Genomic DNA, 14,875 nt, shown 5'->3' on the forward strand with positions numbered 1-14,875 from the left:
AACTGAGATATTGCCAATCATCAAGAATAAACCGAATCACATCACCCTTAACAACCAACAAATATAAAGATTACGGACAAATATAAATACTTCGGAGAAATAATAACAAGAAATATAAATGATAAACCAACAATCCAGAATACGATCAATGAACTTTGTATACGATCATTTTGTATCCGACATGGGCCGGATACAAAATGTCCCTCTCGATAAAGACAAAAATTAGAACACTAAAATAGAGTAACACGACCAGAAGTAACCTTTGCGTGTAAACACTATTCAATCTTAGAAGCCAGAAACACACTAGAAGAACATCAGATAGTGGAAAGCAGAATTCTTAGAACAATTAATTATTAAAAGAAAACATATAGTAGATGGAAAATATCGACTTTTCCCTAATGAAATCGTATTTCAACAGAACGAACCCTTACTGAAAATAGTGAGGAAAAGAGCAAGCAGCCTTCTATAGTTATCTAGCAAGGCTGCAGAAGAGAGGCTAACCCAGAAAAAACTAAACCTACCGACAAAAAATGAAGTTAAAAACAACTGGCTAAAAGAAATAGAAGAAGACCTTAAAGAACCTAAAATTACAAAAGAGCAGATTTTGAACAGGAAAAAAATTATCCTTAAAAACAAGAAAACAAAATTAAAACTCCGAATCAAAGAAATTACAATATCACAGACGAACAGAGATTCTAGAGGTCTAAAAGGAGACAGTATTGGGCAAAGAAGAAAAATTCCCAGAAAGATCTTTCCAACATTGACTAGAATTGCTACAATGACGGCCTAAACCATATAAAAAATAATCAGTTTAATTAAAAATTAAAATTGAATTGAAAAAACTTTTAAATAGGGAAATTTTTGTGCTTAATTTTGTTTTTTTTTGTTTTATTAAATGGTAAACCTGTAGTACATAAGCCTACCTGTTGCTATGGCACATGGACATGCGCAGTAATGCCAACAGCTGAGCGTATCTAAGTTACTCGTATTAGTTTCACGACGGTTATACACGTAAGCGGTTCGTAGCACTTTACGTAAACATTTTGTTTATATATTATTAATTACACTTAAATTGATTGTTTTATTGTATTTGCTTTTATACATATTTGTAATTTTTTTAATTGTCTCGAAATTGGTAAGATTAAAAAAATAAAAATATAATTAATTTAAATTAATTATAACGTACGTAACGTTAAAAATTAAAAAAAAGAGGGGTATATAAAAAAATAAAATTCTTGTAATTTAATTATCTTAAAATTAATTACACAGTATTTTAAAAACTGGTTTATTTTATTTACTTTTTTTTTGAAATTTTAATGAAAAAAAAATTGCGATAAGAGAATTTTATTAATATTTATTAAAACATTTAATTTTTTCTACGTTAATCTTTATCTATTTTTTATTACCCTCGTATTTATTAAATTAAAATGATTTAATGTGGATAATTTTATTAAATGGATAATTATATCGTGTATTATAATTGATATAACCAATTTTATAATCTTTTGTTTATAATATTTTTATATTAAAAAACTGTTTTTATTTCTAATATTTTAATTACGATTGGATTTTAATGTATATACTGTATTTTCCTTATTACACGGCATCCGTAAATATCAGGAGTATTCAAATTTTTAAAATAAAAATATACCCTTGGTTATTAGATGCTGAAATAATCCTCACTAATGTAAAGGATTTACGAAAGGGTTATTTTCCTGTAAGTTAATTTGTATTAAATATTCCGTTTAATTTAAAGTATGTTGTGATATTTTTATGAATATATAATTCAGAATTAATAATTTTGTGTTATTATATTAGTAACACAAAAGTGTATAGCTATACTGATAAAAAAATAATCAACATACACTTTTTCCTTAGTAACTTTCCAGTTAAATTTTAAAAATTGATAATCTAGATGAAAAATAATTAAAAGTTGTACTTTAAAAAATAAAAATAAAATAATAGTAATAAAATATTAAATCACGTAAAGAAAGAAATAAGCAATTGAATGCTATTTATTATTAAATTCATTAGTTAAAAAAAATTTAAAACAACAAAAGAGTGAAAAAAACTACTGTTGGTTACCGAGCGTGAGCTAAGTATCCTTTATAAATATGTGTATGTTATTTTCTTATTAACTTAAGCTTTCCTTCAATCTAAAATTTTCGTTTGAAAATACTTTGAATATTAAACATTAATAGTTTTATAGACTAATAGCCGTATATCATTATTTTGCAAGAATCCAATATTATTCAATGAAAAGAGTTCTTATCGTTTTATTTTTAATTAACTATTCGTTAAATATATCGATTGCTGAAGTTATTCAGGAAAAAGTTTCAATGGGATCACCAGAAAGAAGTATTCTGTATAATGAAAATTTAATAATCGAAATAGATAAAAAAAAATATTTTTTATTGATTTATTTCAGTATTAATTTATTATTTTAATCCAATTCCCGGCTTATTGTACACGAATCGTATTTGTTTAATTTTATTAATAGGATGTGATAATGCCGGGTATAAACGTAGGAAAGATAAATTAAGTGAGAAATAGTATACGGCCTTCTACTCGGTTGTGTTGGTATCGAGAACGGCGTTGACAAGAAAAATTAATCAATCTTTCTTAGTTTTAGGTCTTTATTTTTTCTTCGTTAATTAAAAAAATTAAGCTTCGCAAATTGTGTACGGTCTGTTCTAAATTACAATTGAAGAAAATGTTATATTAATTAAAAAGATTATTAAATGGGCAATAAAAATTCTCTGGCACAGTTCTGCGCAAGAAGGCAGACTTTTCGTTAATTTGGTTTAATATTACTATAGATACCGCAGGTAAAAAAACGTCAACGTTCCAACTTGCATCATAACGAACCACGCTTCTAACTTTCCCCGCCTTAATCTTTTCGACCTTAAATTAAGCATAACTCAAGAACGACTCGACCAATCTTCCCATGTACAACTTCAAGTACTCTAGTACAGCATATCTAAATTTCAATGAAATTGATCGAGTAGTTGTAAAAAAATTTTGTGACTCGAAAATCTCTAAAGGCCTCTATATTATATATATATATATAAGGAGACCACAATTTGTGAATTTTATTTTCGTATCCTCATATCTCAAAAACAAAGAAAATTCATTTTCATCCCCCCAGCTACAATCATACGACCGTAATTTTAATTAATTTTTTAAGTAATACCGTAATTTTCTTCTAAAAGTCGGCAAATTATAAGTGGTTTTGTTGTTTTAATCAGCCAAAGGTACTGTAAACTAAAGAGCCTTTTAATACTGAAAATCGGTAATAACATCGCGATTTTGCAGAATATATGTGTAACTTCACATTCTGCATCATTACCTGATTCAGTTTTTTTTTTTACATCTGAATTACGTAAATCGTTTATTACATATTAAAAAACTCTTCTCTTAAAACTACATACAATGTGATCGAAGGGCAAACAATTTCTATACCGTTTCATTTATATTTATTATTTTAGTTTTTATGTTCCACTGACGGTTTCGATGAAAATAACGAACATTTTTCTACCACAGTTAAAAAGACCATTATTTTTCAACAAAACTAACTACATTTATAACCATTTTTTGATTTAACTTTTTGCTATTTTTAATTGAATTAATAACTTAAAGAGGTTTTCAATCAAATTTGATAACATTTTACTTTCCCGGCTATCTAGTTATATTGTATAGCTACTGAGTTTCTATGTAAAGAAAAATAAGCTAATCGGGTAGAATCTTTCCAGACCTTGACGTTTTATGACAACTATTTAAAAAAAAGAAAAGAAAATCACTATTTGTCATCGAAAAATTCCGGAATGATGTATGTATGGTTCGTTTTTACGTATTTTCAGATAACGTTTCTAGGTCAAATTTTATCGGTCTGAAAAGGTCGAAATTCGATAATAGCCATACCATCTGTTCGTACGTTTGTATTTTGGCTTATTTTTTGCTTGATATTTTGAGATGGGCTGGTGCTTTATCGTACTGTGGTTTCTGTTATATGGGAAGTTGTAGCCATTTAATTTTGGTCACAATCGATCGAGCTGGCAGGGAAGTATAATCTTGTCGGTCTTGTATATAGCATTTTTATTCAGAAAGTAGAAATGGTTTCGCATAATTTAATGACTGTCAGATAGCTGAGATACTTTCTAATGGTGTTCGATGGTATTCGTAAAAGAGCGGTGACAAAAAACCCTTTAATTTTTTCGTTTTTTCTGGACTCAAGAGTGAAAATCATGTATCGATTATTTGATTTCGTTAGATTAAAATGTTACTTTGGTTGTGTATTTGGAAATTTCATTAGCGGTGAGGGACAATAAGCCTAATTTTCTGATTTCTTTTGGCCGGTATTGTTTTGCTTGATATTTTCAGACTGGGTTAACCCTATTTTTATGAAATTTATTACGATGACTTCTGAAGTCATTAAATTCTATTTAATTTTGTTTACAATTAACCGATAGGGTAGATGTAACAAATTACGATGGGTCCGATATATCAGAATTTTGCTCAAATAGTAGAATAAGGTTTTTATATAAATCTGCATTGCAATGCATTTTTTTATGTTTAAATGTTCTGCTTAATTTGCTCTAAGTAATAATTTGTTGAGGGTGAAGCTCGCTGTAACCAGAGTTGTCCGAGTTCACCAGAACATTTTGTAAGCCCTTTGCCAGCTTTTTTTTTACAGACTTTTCGAAGAAAAGTATGGTACTACTTTCAGTCGAAGTTGGAAGTGGGGGAGGGATGAAAATGAATTTTCTTTACGTTTTGAGGTATCAAGAGTAAGAAAATACCACTTAAATTGGAGTGTCCGTATACATGTGTGTATATAAATACATTATATATATATATATATAATGTATGTATAAATGTTTGTGGCTCTACCTCCTTGGACCCTTCCTGTGTTCATTAGACTCATGATTGTGAGAATAATGATAAATAAATATTAAAGTCTTTTCAATTTATAAAAACTATCAGTGCATTATAATTTCTTCCAAGCAACAGTTTAGTCAGTACAAGACCCATAATTGGTTTTTAGATTTACCGTCGCGGCTTCGCTCGCAAATTACGTAATCAGAATTACAAACATTAATTGCCACCAGATCTCATAAAAATTGATTCAATAGTGATAGCATAACTCAAAAATGTAAAAAACATTGTTTTTTACCACTTAAAATTAAAACAACCCGAAAAGAATTTTTAGATCTCATTTTTTTTTTACTTTTCTTCACCCTTTTCAAGGTTGAATTTCAAAAAAATTTGAAATAGTTTTTTTTTTCTTACATGAACCAAAAAAAATCACCCAAATCATTCACCAAAAATCAAGTTGATCTTCATTCTTTAGAGAAATTAAAAAAAAATTAAATTTCATCGTTACTCCATTTTAATGCTTTTAACTCGAAACTTCAAAAAATTCTTTCTTAATGTGCGCTTACAACCGTAAGAAGAACGCGTATACTAATTTTCATCAATCATTATTAGATGTACGGTAATAATATGCAATACGACATAATGGAAAAAAAAGAAATAATAAATATTAGTTGATAAATAAACAGTTCTTATAGAGTACAATAAAACATGTCGATCTCCGTAGCGGGGAGTGTAGCGTCTCATCCATTCATCCAGGAGCCCCAGGTTCTAATCCCGATCAGGTATGTCATTTCATACGTTGCAAAATTCCATTTCCATATACCATGCACAAGCTTCAAGCTTTTGTGGCGATATCATCAAGAGAAACTAACTTTTTTGTTTTAGGCAATCCGAATAGTTAGCGAACATTTCGTCGGAAAACATCTGCACTATTCAAGCCTTAGTTTATACTATCCACGACTTACTTCTTCGGTAGGATAAATAAAAATTATCACTAGAAAGATAAAAGATAACGTGAGTCTTAAATCAAACAAAAAGACATCCTCACCCATGAATAAATTTAAAAAAATTTATAATTATTTAATGGTTTTACGATTGAAAATTTTCACGAAACGATTTTTTTAAAATTTTAAATTCCCAAAGGCGATTAAATATTGAACCCTGTCGTTATTCAACAATTAATTTTCAATTGTACTATTTATAAAGTAAGATTTACCAATTATATTTATTTATATTTTGGATTTCTTGTTATTAATATTAAAATTAGGATTCGTGCCGATGTTTGTTTAACTTATCAGTTGAATATGCAATGTCACACTATTTTATACTATCGTATAAAAAAACATCGTGGGGCAGTATGATAGATATAACGATGTCCAATTCATATCTTTAGATGTATACAGATTATGTTCCCTCATCTCTATTTGTAAGGTTTATTTAGCTTGCGAGTTACGTGGGTATTGTTATTGTATTATCCTATCAACCATGTAACGATCATTACGTGGTTCTATATCTGCTTCAATCTGACTTAGATAATGTATGAATAAAAATAAGTTAATTTCTAAGTAAACTGATATTTTTTTTTATAAACAAAGTACGGTAACATAGTGTTACACGCTCGCTTAAATAATGTATATTAACTTCCATTTTAGCTGATAACTCGGTAAACAAGAAATGTACAATGTAATAAAATTACTCGCTTAATTTATTCAAGTTAATTATTTTGTCTCCATTATACGTACGTAAGCTGGTTACTAATTTGATAATGATAGTTGTTACCAATCAGCAGTAACTGTAATAAATCGATTCTGCGACTGTTTTTCATTAAGTGTACCATTCACACATTTAAGCGTGCGATATCATCTAGATTATGTATTTTTTTCTCTTGAAGTCGCTTTTTTTTATTACTTTTGATCGCATGGTGCGATTGAGGGGTGAAATTGAATTTTTTTTAGATGTTGAAGTATGAGGAGTACGAAATACCAATATATATAGTGGTATTAATACCAAATATATTTTATATATATATATATATATATATATATATATATATTTGAACAAAATTTTGTGGCTCGAAGATCTCTAAAACTACGACATCAATTTCATTTAAATTTAGATATGCTATAGTAATGTTTCTGAAGTTGTGCATGTGAGAATTCGATAAAGATTGATTGAGTCGTTCTTGAGTTACGCTCAATTCAGGGACGAAAACATTTGTACGGGGCAAGTTAGAAACGTGGTTCGTTATGATTCTGCAAGTTGAAAGTTGACGTTTCTTAAAATACTAAAATATTAAAATAAATTAAATTAACGAAAATTCGAAAATGCGCAAGATTATTTTTATTACATGTATAATAAAATCAGAAAAAAATGTTTTCTGCCCTTATGCATTCGTGGAAGCATTTAGCCACTGAATTACACATTATTTCTAATAAATATTTGTTCCCAATTTATTATAAAATGAATTGAGTTTTAAATCACCATCTTGAGGCGGTTCAAATCATTTCGATTTTAAGAAAGTACGTATTTTTGACAATTCTCTAGTGCACAAAATCTCAAAGACTCAAATAACATTAACAATAACATAGCCATTCGATATTTCGTCTTTACACTGCCCGTCTAGGAAAGGTTTGATTGACGTACTCTTAACTTGAGGAAGTCTCAGCAAAAGATAGAAATCTTCCTACCGACCATAGAGACGTTCGATGTCAAACTTGGCATTATTAAACAACTCGAGAGTAATAATAATTCGTAATACATCAAGATATGAATCACCTGTTAAATCTCTGTCGAAGAAATAAGGTCCCAAAATCAATATTTTGTGATCTCACCCAAAAAACATAAATTTCTGCTATATTAGTTCTTTCTCCGTAATTATACAAGGATTTTTATCTGACCAGTAAACACAACTATTACGATTTATTAGGCCATCAGATTTGAAACATTCTCCATCACGCCGTATCATTGAGCTAGAAACCGAATTACTCACAAAATTCACTCCTTTATTAACATCATCTTTAAAAAGTGCATAAATATTCGTAGATATTACGTAAACTTCTGTTGCTTCAGAATTGTTAAATGTGTTTTCGGTATTTTCAACTTGAAAACCGCCGTTACGGTTGACTTTTTACTGAAGTTTTGATAACAAGTTGTTTTTTTTTACTAAAGTGCAACTAATTCTGGACCTATCTGATCATGAAGCATGTGCATCGTATTTTTGTATTTTATGTTCTTGCCCAAAGGTTGACGGGTCAGAAATGAAGAATTATGATAGCTTCCGTAGAATTATTCACGGACAACAGTAGTCTTTATTACTGCACCACCGACACTGAAGTAAAAAAAAAAAAACTCGTCCTGTTTGCCTAAATGCTATTATTCTCGGTACAGATACAAAAATGAACTGAACAATAATTATATCATCTTACTTACCAACTGTATAACCGTACTATCCATGTTATTGAATTTAAATATGCATGCGAGTGGAATTGATCTTTACCTCACCGTATGCATTTAATAAAAAAATACAATGCTGATGATATCGATAACGTTTAAAGAAGGTATACATTTAGGTAATGATTCTGGTTAAATCACCGAATTATAGGTGTAGACCTAACTGTTCATCATAATCATTCGGTGTTCTGCCTAGCGGCAGGAGGTCCCTTACGACCCCCTGCCCTCGGTATGACCATCTGTGTCAAACCTTCTCCTTCGTCTCTTAGTAGTTCCCACTCTTCAACTCATTTATTAATTTCATTCTTCTGTCGATCCTTCCAGTGCATTTGTCAAGATTCCGCTTCCTGTATGTCCTATTACTGCATGTCCTAACCGGTTTCGTTTTCTTTTATATACTTCTCGCATAAGTGCCTTTTCTTCTTTAATCGTGTTCATTACGTTCTCATTCCTTACGTTATCCGTAATCTCACTTTCTCCATCCTTTTCCATATCAGTGTAACTCTTAACGGGTCATAATATTTCCGCTTTCTTCTGCGATCTATAATGCGACACAGTTTTCTTTACTGCTATGCACTATCGACTTAAAGACATTTACTATGGAAATTTTACAGATTTCTCACTGGGATCGTGCTAAACGTACCACTAGAAAATTATGTTATGCAGTCCAGTTTTCATGTTAATTACTTAGGAGTTTATTCGTTAATGATTTATTATTTAATAAATTTAAAATTCTCAAAAATAAATTTAAAATTCTCAAAAATAAATTTAAAATTCTCAAAATCTGTAGTCTTTTTTAATAGTTTTAACGGGTTTTTTTAATAGTTTACAAATATTTAAATAAAGATTAATCGTACAATTTGTTTTTACACTGAACAATGTATTCGAGTAATGTAATCAGTTTTAAAATTTCACATATTTCAGAAATTATTAAATCAAGTAATAAAATAATAGTAATAATTGTAGCAGATTTAATTTAATTAATTTTAGCCAACAAAAGTTAGCTAACTTTTTAAAGTTAACTAACAAAAGCTAACTCTTGTACTGAATAGTTTAGAAACGGATGCATAATCGCATTAGGAAATAGTATTTTGTAAGTGAAAATGATTCAGAGTTGGAACGTTTAATCATTGTGGTGTCAAGAACGGTAACAAAGTTACGTAGTAGTACAAAAGCTACATCCACCTCAATAATTATAATTAAATATTAAATAAAATCCATTGCATAATTATAAAAGTTCAGCAAATTAAACTTTCTGTTAAAACCTTGTTTGAAATTATGAGTAATAAAAAAGTTATACTAAATATTAAAAGACTGTTTTAGTTTTTCTAAATTATGTGGTGTTAAGCATGGATTAACAAGCATTCGTTCAACAGTACATTTTTAAAAATTGCTGGTGTATTAGCCCCTTCAAAAAAACATTTTTAGAGAGGTATACTGAATGGTTATTGAAATAAATCGGAAAACAAGTAAAAACGGCTATTAACTGTTTCTAGAAGTTTTACTTCAAATCTAAAAACTAAACGGCGGTTTTGATTGTTAAATATTCATCATGAGTAGAAGAAGAAATATTTATAAAAATTTAATTAAATAAATTAAAATTCAAACAGTAATAAAATGTATTAGTTGAAAACATGTTTTAAACGAGTACGTATATTAGTGTTTTTAGAAAAAAGATTAAAAAATAGAAACAAAACGTAAATAAAACGTAATTTATGCTAATTACCTACGTTGTAAAAAATAATTCTTACATCAAGGAAGACAAAGATAGGATGCACTTGAAAAAAAATCAAAGAGCATTCACCTCACGTACCCGTTAGGAAACCCCACCCAAAAAACAAAACTAATATAACAAAGATTATTTTTACTAAAACAATAAATTTAGATTCAGAAATATTAATGTGATCTAAAAATTAATATGGCTGTAATTTCATATGAACATGAAACTTTCATATTTATTTTAACTGTAACGAATGATACTTTAATATAAACGATGATTCACGAAGTATGTAATAAACTTTCAAGACATGTTCTACTGGATAAAATAAAAAAATTAAAATGTAGGGAAGGAAACGCTACGTTAACGAGTGTCGGCTGTCATAACATTTCGCCCTAATTTCTGCGCCTTCGTTAAAGTTAAGCAAGACTTACTCTTGGAACCTAAATTAAGGAATAAATTTAGTGGTTTTATGTGAAATTTTACCTGAAAAATTGAAAAAAAGAAATAGGTTCTAGAACATTACTTTTTCGAGAAATTTGGGGTAGAATATTGGGGTCGAAAAAACACACTATTTTATGTTTGACGTAAAATAACTTTGTTAACTGGCTAAAAACATGTAAAAGTTTCAAATAATAGTTGTAGAGAATTTGATTCTTATAAAATGATATGAATTTAGTCCACAAAAACTAAATAAAAACGTATGAATTCCGAAGCCATATTCCAAATATGGCCGATTTTAACTAGGTATTAAACGAAACAAAATTTTCACTATTACAAAACAAAAGAATTAATATTTTAGAAAAATAGACAATCAAAATTAAAAAAAAAAGAAAATTGAAATAAAACACCACATCATTAGAAAACAATTTATTTTACAGTGTGGTTTAACTTTACTGAAGGCGCAGAAATCAGGGCGAAATAATTCGCCAGCCGACACAGTCTAACGAAGCGTCGCCTTACCTGTGTTTATAATAAATTTTCTTCTTTATATTCATCAGTAGAACATGCCCTTAAAATTTGTTACCCTCTTCGTGAATCACTCTGTAAAGGAACAAATTGTTATAAAAATACCTTGCTCCGTTATGAGATACGAATTTGTTGTAATTAAAAAACAAATATTAATACAAAGAAAAAAATGAAATTTTTTCTGATTATGCTGATTTTACTTATATATTTTTTTTAGGTAAAATTGAAGTCAAATTATAATCAATTTTACAATAAATTCAAAAAAATATAGCTAAAACGTTAAAAGTAGTACAGATTCGTTTAAAGATTTTCGGTGATTCTATTTTTATCTATAAAAAAATGTAAAATTACGTTTTGTTATGAATGTAAGATTGCTTATAGTTAAATTTTTATACGTAAAACACGTGAAAACCAAATAATCGGCAAGCATCAGAAATTATCATACGGTTTATATATATTTTACTTTTAACAGCACATGTGTGTGTGTGCGTGCGCGCGCGAGCGCGCGTGTCTTGTTTTTTGGCTTTTTAATTTTTATTATTAAAAAAAAATTATTTTTCTACACCTAAAGGACTATTAAAATTAAACTAGCTTTAGCACCTACACTATATTCTAGACCCAAAATGAAAAGCAATTTTTACTTCCTTATACGAAGTAAAGGAAGTATTTTGATCGCGAAATATTTCGGTTTTCAGATTTCAACGGAAATATCCATTTTGACCTTCCCAAATCCTTTTGACTTAATTTCGGCGTTGACGTATGTATCTCGCATAACTCAAAAACGATTAGCCGTAGGATGTTGAAATTTTGGATTTAGCACTGTCATAACATCTAGTTGTGCACCTTCCTTTTTGATTGCAATTAAAATTAAAATTTTAATTAATGAAATATTTGAATCGTAAAGGGAAGGTACATAGATTCGAATTTATTAACTTTTTTAAACTTTTTTTAATTTAAATATACTGATTTAATAATTATTTACCCTTGATTGTAAAAAAACGTTTTGCAATAAATAATAATTCAATGAAAAAAAAAAGAAAAGTTATTAGTGAAATAAAATTTTATGTACTTTTAATAATGTGTATCTGAAATTTAATAGGCATTATTACTTGTGTATATGTAATACATTTGGTAAAACATCTGATTATTTAATATTAATTGAAAATGATATGTTAGAATCGTATTATTTTTTAATTTTCTAGTTTAATTTTATTTAATTATTCTGGAATTTATTTCTGTTTAATTTTATCTACATTAAATTTAATGATTGAAAAATAAACCCTCACAAGAACAACATATACACTGAGGCATACATGTCGGATCTTTAATAAATTGCTAAAAATGCTTACCTTTTAGTTTATTACTCCTCTGATATTGTCAGACAATATTCTCCCTAAGTCGGAGTTGATTATCATTTCGTTTATTTAACCAATCATTTAATCGCTGTTTGGTTTGATATAATTCTGATCTTAATTTGTGTACATATACTCTAATTTTAAAATTCTCTCTTTATATTCATCATCCTGTCTTTCATTTTTTTTTCTTTCCTTAGTCTTAACGCGTTTTCTTCCTTTTTATATTCCATCATCTTCTATTAATTTTTTTATTCTTCCCTCGTTCTTAACATCTTCTTACCCTTCATATTCATGTTCTTGTTTTTTGAGAAATTTCTTCATGTTATCTTTCATTTTCTACATGTGTGTTGTTTTTCATTTTTGATTAGTCACCAAATAATCCAGTAATAAAAATTGAATATTTTACACCGTAAGGTCGAAATTAACATTTGTAACCAGTATACAGGAGTACACTAAACGTAATGGTTTAATTAATATAAACTTTTATTTATACGACACACCAGAAATCTGAAACTTTGTTAATCAGCAACTTACGAAGATACGTATAATAATACTGATTTAGTAATACGAGTAATAAAGGAATTTTTACTGTATTGTAATATTTCATTTAAGATTGTTGAATTAATAATTGTATAAATATTAGATGTTAAAAGAAATTAATATTTCAGCAATTGATGTAACTGTCCACAAGGATTGGGGGATCGTATCTCACTCTCAAATGAAATAAGTTTAAATGAAGTGCAGCAAAAAAAGTGTATATGCAATTTAATAGGCTTACAAGGAAGTCATGTGATCAGTCCACATCATATTTTTTCATTATCATAAAATTTATTTTTTCAGTATCTCTAAACAGTTCTTTTAATTTTTTTTCTTTGTTAGGGACCACTTCTTTATAAATATATTTTTCCTAAAATTTTCCCAACAGAGTAAGAAACCACTTAAAATAGAAAATTTCTTATTCGAAATTTGGAAAGTTTGATGCTTAAATCTTACTTTGAAATGTAACAAATAAAATTGCCCCCTTGATACTTTTAAGAGAAAAGCTTTTTTTTTTTTAATTTGTTCGATTTCAACGTTTATAATAGTAATCTTTGTGAATATTAGCTTTATTAAAAGTCTTTTTAATAGGAAAAAATTTCAAGAACCCATTGACTTTTATTTTATTTTACTACTTTTATGAAAACTCTTTTTTTACAATTTCTAGAATTGTTTATTTAGCAGTACTACTTTTTGACCGCCAAAGCCGGGATACTTTGGCAGCTTAAAATAATTTAATTTTGTTGAAAATAAAATTGCTTCTTATAAATCTTTATTTTTCTAAATATTACAAAATATTTGAAAAATGGATTTTCTAAAATCTGAGTGTCATTTTAGGTAAAGGTGTTCTTATGTTCTAGTTCTATATTTTATGTTCTAGTTCTATATTTACGTAAATTTTTTTTGGGCGGTCCTTGAGTAGAACGTGTTTTCGAAATGTGAATGATCTTTTCTACACACACTTAACATAAGGTTACAAATTGAATTGTGAGGAAATACAATGATCAACGATCGCCCTATATTATCGTTTCATACTTGTGAACTATAGTAATACACTTCAAATATCTTGTGACATAATCAATACTTGGTCGGAGTTATATTTATAACTACATAGAAGATGATAGATGATAAAATATATCAAATATGTTTAGTAACGAGATCAAATATCGATGTACCTTCTTTTGACATGCATAATAATAATAATAATAATAATAATAATAATAATAATAATAATAATAATAATGCAGTTCTGGTCCTCCAGTTTCTATGTGTACGTTTATATATATATGTATAATTTGTATATAACGTTTCAATATTATGGTAAAATTTTTAACGGGACTATTTTAATACAATAAACCTATGATTGTCATAAGACGATGTATACCTAACTAAAAGGAATTGAAGATGGAATGGGTGTTTTTTTCTTGCTTGTATTGTATGTTAGGTTTCATAATCAAAATGGTTTTAGGCGACCCGATACTAGTTATAGATCAGTTTTAAAATTAGCAGTTATTCATAAGATAACAAGTATCTAATGTCAGACTTACTAAGAAAGTAGTTTTCCTGTCGCCTTCGTCACCGATCCAAACGTGTACTGTCGCAGAAACATCATGCCAAGCCTATTAAAATTAAAGAGGTATTCTGTTCTACAAGTGATAACTTCACGCAGAACTACGTGTATAACATTATAAATGTCTAGTAATAGCGTGTGAGCTATGAACATTATTACTCTTAAAGGAAGCAACGGGACTATGCTCTCTTATTCTAGAAGCTTCTCTTCTAAAAAGCTGTTGTAAACTAACAAATTAATTTATACATTCTATCAAGAAATAGTTCTTTGTAAACATTGTCTCTTGTTTATTATAGGAATTTTTATATATATATATATATATATATATATATATATATATATATATATATATATATATATATATATATATAAAACTGATTCTCAAAGAATGGAACAGGCTTT

General features: G+C 28.1%; 1 protein-coding gene across 7 annotated transcripts in view; it reads left to right on the forward strand.

Moving 5' to 3' along the window:
• Positions 1-14,875, forward strand: part of Rab26 (RAS oncogene family member Rab26) — a 483,609-nt gene that overhangs the window by 175,796 nt on the left and 292,938 nt on the right. The window contains exon 1 of one of the 7 annotated variants that reach the window (XM_075363856.1): positions 964-1,018. The exons of 5 other annotated variants lie outside the window; for them this stretch is intronic. The gene's annotated coding sequence lies outside the window, so the exon portion shown is untranslated. Of the gene's footprint in view, positions 1-963; positions 1,136-14,875 lie in introns of those variants that run through there. One more of the 7 variants, XM_075363854.1, reaches the window with a different exon arrangement.

The sequence above is a fragment of the Lycorma delicatula genome, chromosome 4 (assembly GCF_047948215.1).
Source record: "Lycorma delicatula isolate Av1 chromosome 4, ASM4794821v1, whole genome shotgun sequence".
Lineage (NCBI taxonomy): Eukaryota > Metazoa > Arthropoda > Insecta > Hemiptera > Fulgoridae > Lycorma > Lycorma delicatula.